Here is a 5,000-nt window from a genome sequence, read left to right as displayed (position 1 = left end):
GTATACCACACAGTATACCACTCACAGTATACCACACACAGTATACCACATAGTATACCACACAGTATACCACTCACAGTATACCACACACAGTATACCACATAGTATACCAAACAGTATACCACACAGTATACCACTCACAGTATACCACACACAGTATACCACATAGTATACCACACAGTATACCACTCACAGTATACCACACACAGTATACCACATATTATACCAAACAGTATACCACACAGTATACCACTCACAGTATACCACACACAGTATACCACATAGTATACCAAACAGTATACCACACAGTATACCACTCACAGTATACCACACACAGTATACCACATAGTATACCACACAGTATACCACACAGTATACCACACAGTATACCACTCACAGTATACCACACACAGTATACCACATAGTATACCACACAGTATACCACTCACAGTATACCACACACAGTATACCACATAGTATACCAAACAGTATACCACACAGTATACCACTCACAGTATACCACACCTGTATACCACATAGTATACCAAACAGTATACCACACAGTATACCACTCACAGTATACCACACACACTATACCACATAGTATACCACGTATACCACATAGTATACCACTCACAGTATACCACACACAGTATACCACATAGTATATCACACAGTATACCACACAGTATACCACTCACAGTATACCACACAGTATACCACATAGTATACCACATAGTATACCACACAGTATACCACTCACAGTATACCACACACAGTATACCACATAGTATACCACACAGTATACCACACAGTATACCACACACAGTATACCACATAGTATACCACACAGTATACCACTCACAGTATACCACACACAGTATACCACATAGTATACCAAACAGTATACCACATAGTATACCAAACAGTATACCACACAGTATACCACTCACAGTATACCACACACAGTATACCATTCACAGTATACCACACACAGTATACCACATAGTATACCAAACAGTATACCACACAGTATACCACTCACAGTATACCACACACAGTATACCACATAGTATACCAAACAGTATACCACACAGTATACCACTCACAGTATACCACACACAGTATACCACATAGTATACCACACAGTATACCACACAGTATACCACACAGTATACCACACAGTATACCACTCACAGTATACCACACACAGTATACCACATAGTATACCACACAGTATACCACACAGTATACCACATAGTATACCACATAGTATACCACACAGTATACCACTCACAGTATACCACACACAGTATGCCACATAGTATACCACATAGTATACCACATAGTATACCACACAGTATACCACACAGTATACCACATAGTATACCAAACAGTATACCACACAGTATACCACTCACAGTATACCACACACAGTATACCACATATTATACCACACAGTATACCACACAGTATACCACATAGTATACCACACAGTATACCACTCACAGTATACCACACACAGTATACCACATAGTATACCACATAGTATACCACACAGTATACCACTCACAGTATACCACACACAGTATGCCACATAGTATACCACATAGTATACCACACAGTATACCACTCACAGTATACCACACACAGTATAACACATAGTATACCACATAGTATACCACACAGTATACCACTCACAGTATACCACACACAGTATACCACATAGTATATCACACAGTATACCACACAGTATACCACTCACAGTATACCACACAGTATACCACATAGTATACCACATAGTATACCACACAGTATACCACTCACAGTATACCACACACAGTATACCACATATTATACCACACAGTATACCACAGTATACCACTCACAGTATACCACACACAGTATACCACATATCTCTCTCTCTCTCTTGCTCTCTCACTCTCCGTGTCTGTTCTCTTTCTCGTACCCAAAAAACACAACACAAAACAAAGGAACAATTACGTGGGAGTGGTTGCAAGCAAGAGTTGCGTCTCCTCTCGCTCGCGCAACGACACCCACACAAATAATACTGACGATGTCCGCTCTTTTAAAACGGTGCAAATAATATTTTTCTCTCGATACGGTAATATTTATATGTATAAAAACACATTAGTAGAGGACGGAAATGAAAGTTGAAGGCGGAAGCCAAGATGGTAATTAAGCTGTCAACATGATGTGAAGTCGTTTATTAACGAGTCACCGGGAAGACGTCTGTCAACGCCGGGGAGGTGCTGGGGGCGCCGGGGAGGTGCTGGGGGCGCCGGGGAGGTACTCGGTGGGTGCCGGGGAGGTACTCGGTGGTTGTCGGGGAGGTACTCGGGTGCCGGGGAGGTAATCGGTGGGTGCCGGGGATGTGCTCGGGGGCACCGGGGATGTGCTCGTGGGCACCGGGGAATGTGCTCGTGGGCACCGGGGATGTGCTCGGGGGCAGCGTTGAGGTGATCGGGGCCCGGCACACATCGGCGACAATAAAAACCAGGCGGCCGTTGGTCGGGAAACTTGCTTATATTTTCCCGAATATTATTTTTTTCGGATGACAAGACTTGAAAACGAACATGATGGTTAAACAAATTGTAGAAGATGTATGGTAATTTTTATTTTATTTAGTGATAATTGACTGGCTGGAAGGAGAGGTTCAGAGATGATGATTTGATGATGCTGTGCTCACAGCAATGTCTTCTTATAAAGATTGATGCTGTGCTCACAGCAATGTCTTCTTATAAAGATTGATGCTGTGCTCACAGTAATGTCTTCTTATAAAGATTGATGCTGTGCTCACAGCAATGTCTTCTTATAAAGATTGATGCTGTGCTCACAGCAATGTCTTCTTATGAATAAAGATTGATGCTGTGCTCACAGCAATGTCTTCTTATCAATAAAGATTGATGCTGTGCTCACAGCAATTTCTTCTTATAAATAAAGATTGATGCTGTGCTCACAGCAATGTCTTCTTATCAATAAAGATTGATTCTGTGCTCACAGCAATGTCTTCTTATAAATAAAGATTGATGCTGTGCTCACAGCAATGTCTTCTTATCAATAAAGATTGATGCTGTGCTCACAGCAATGTCTTCTTATAAATAAAGATTGATGCTGTGCTCACAGCAATGTCTTCTTATAAATAAAGATTGATGCTGTGCTCACAGCAATGTCTTCTTATCAATAAAGATTGATGCTGTGCTCACAGCAATGTCTTCTTATAAATAAAGATTGATGCTGTGCTCACAGCAATGTCTTCTTATCAATAAAGATTGATGCTGTGCTCACAGCAATTTCTTCTTATAAATAAAGATTGATGCTGTGCTCACAGCAATGTCTTCTTATCAATAAAGATTGATTCTGTGCTCACAGCAATGTCTTCTTATAAATAAAGATTGATGCTGTGCTCACAGCAATGTCTTCTTATCAATAAAGATTGATGCTATGCTCACAGCAATGTCTTCTTATAAATAAAGATTGATGCTGTGCTCACAGCAATGTCTTCTTATAAATAAAGATTGATGCTGTGCTCACAGCAATGTCTTCTTATCAATAAAGATTGATTCTGTGCTCACAGCAATGTCTTCTTATAAATAAAGATTGATGCTGTGCTCACAGCAATGTCTTCTTATCAATAAAGATTGATGCTGTGCTCACAGCAATGTCTTCTTATAAATAAAGATTGATGCTGTGCTCACAGCAATGTCTTCTTATAAATAAAGATTGATGCTGTGCTCACAGCAATGTCTTCTTATCAATAAAGATTGATGCTGTGCTCACAGCAATGTCTTCTTATAAATAAAGATTGATGCTGTGCTCACAGCAATGTCTTCTTATAAATAAAGATTGATGCTGTGCTCACAGCAATGTCTTCTTATCAATAAAGATTGATGCTGTGCTCACAGCAATGTCTTCTTATAAATAAAGATTGATGCTGTGCTCACAGCAATGTCTTCTTATAAATAAAGATTGATGCTGTGCTCACAGCAATGTCTTCTTATCAATAAAGATTGATGCTGTGCTCACAGCAATGTCTTCTTATAAATAAAGATTGATGCTGTGCTCACAGCAATGTCTTCTTATAAATAAAGATTGATGCTGTGCTCACAGCAATGTCTTCTTATCAATAAAGATTGATGCTGTGCTCACAGCAATGTCTTCTTATCAATAAAGATTGATGCTGTGTTCACAGCAATGTCTTCTTATCAATAAAGATTGATGCTGTGCTCACAGCATCTTTTTTTTTGGTCAGAAAACTTTTTTCTTTAATTTTCTCGTTTCATGTCCAATATTTTTTATTTTTTTTTTCAGTTTGTCTGCGTTTAGTTTCAATTGGCATTATTCATGTTTTCTTGCTGGATATAGAGCCTCTCTCTCTCTCTCTCTCTCTCTCTCTCTCTCTCTCTCTCTCTCTCTCTCTCTCTCTCTCTCTCTCTCTCTCTATTTCTCTCTCTATCTTTGAGTATACAACCAGATTTCAGGAATATTTCATTAGGCTTATTGAAGCCTCACAAATTATTCTCATCACTTTGCAACTTAATAATCACCAAGTGGATGTTGCAGTGCTCAAATATGCAAAAAAAATCAATAAAAAAATACAACAGCTAGAACAATAAAAAAGTCAAAATGAAAAGCCCGGACAAATTGCCCTTCAAACCTCCTGACAAAAAAAGATACACCTAACAGTAAAAAAAAAAAAGGAATGAAAAGCAGGACAGAAGAAAAATAAAATCCTTTACTAATTATGACAAAAAGACGGAAAATAACCACGATGGGATTTGATAAACGTCCCACCGAGGAAAATAAAAATACATCTCGGGAAATATTGATGTGATTGAACGATTTCAGAAAGTGACAGGATCCTCGCATCAAACTGACAGCCTAATTTACTTTGGAAAGTAAATGCTCTTGAGATTTTGCCCCCTCGATTTATTAACTTTTTTTTTAATATAGATTTATGTGAGTCTTAGAGTGAGGGA

General features: G+C 38.9%; 1 protein-coding gene across 2 annotated transcripts in view; it reads right to left on the bottom strand.

Annotated features, from left to right (window-relative positions):
• Positions 1–5,000, bottom strand: part of LOC128688629 (endothelin-converting enzyme homolog) — a 542,574-nt gene that overhangs the window by 278,375 nt on the left and 259,199 nt on the right. The gene's annotated exons all lie outside the window — the stretch shown is intronic.

The sequence above is a fragment of the Cherax quadricarinatus genome, chromosome 13 (genome assembly GCF_038502225.1).
Source record: "Cherax quadricarinatus isolate ZL_2023a chromosome 13, ASM3850222v1, whole genome shotgun sequence".
Classification (NCBI taxonomy): Eukaryota; Metazoa; Arthropoda; class Malacostraca; order Decapoda; family Parastacidae; genus Cherax; species Cherax quadricarinatus.
Note: the sequence above shows the minus strand (reverse complement) of the source record. Positions and strands in the feature narration are given on the sequence as shown.